Source organism: Oryzias melastigma, linkage group LG15 (assembly GCF_002922805.2).
Source record: "Oryzias melastigma strain HK-1 linkage group LG15, ASM292280v2, whole genome shotgun sequence".
NCBI classification, from domain to species: Eukaryota; Metazoa; Chordata; class Actinopteri; order Beloniformes; family Adrianichthyidae; genus Oryzias; species Oryzias melastigma.
This window is the reverse complement of record NC_050526.1, coordinates 18,073,354-18,073,617: the sequence shown is the minus strand read 5'-3', so window position 1 is coordinate 18,073,617 and position 264 is coordinate 18,073,354. Positions and strand designations below refer to the sequence as shown.

The 264-nt window shown below is 25.8% G+C and overlaps 1 protein-coding gene across 1 annotated transcript in view; it reads right to left on the bottom strand.

Moving 5' to 3' along the window:
* epas1b (endothelial PAS domain protein 1b) overlaps nucleotides 1-264 on the bottom strand; it is a 70,087-nt gene that overhangs the window by 36,973 nt on the left and 32,850 nt on the right. The gene's annotated exons all lie outside the window — the stretch shown is intronic.

Here is a 264-nt window from a genome sequence, read left to right as displayed (position 1 = left end):
AAAAAAAGACTCAACTCTTCAAAAGTTCTTGTAAAGCTCCATGTTGTAGTCCAACAAAATCAGGAATTTAAAAAGTCGATTTGTGTGCAAACCTAATTTTGTGGTAAGAGTTGCACATAAAGAAGTAAAATCATAGAACATTTAGTCCATTGCAACCCATTGAAAACAAAAAAATTTACATATTTTAAGAATATTTTACTTCAATAATCATAAATTTCCAATGATAAAGTATTTGTAAGAAACATATATTTATTTACTTATGTT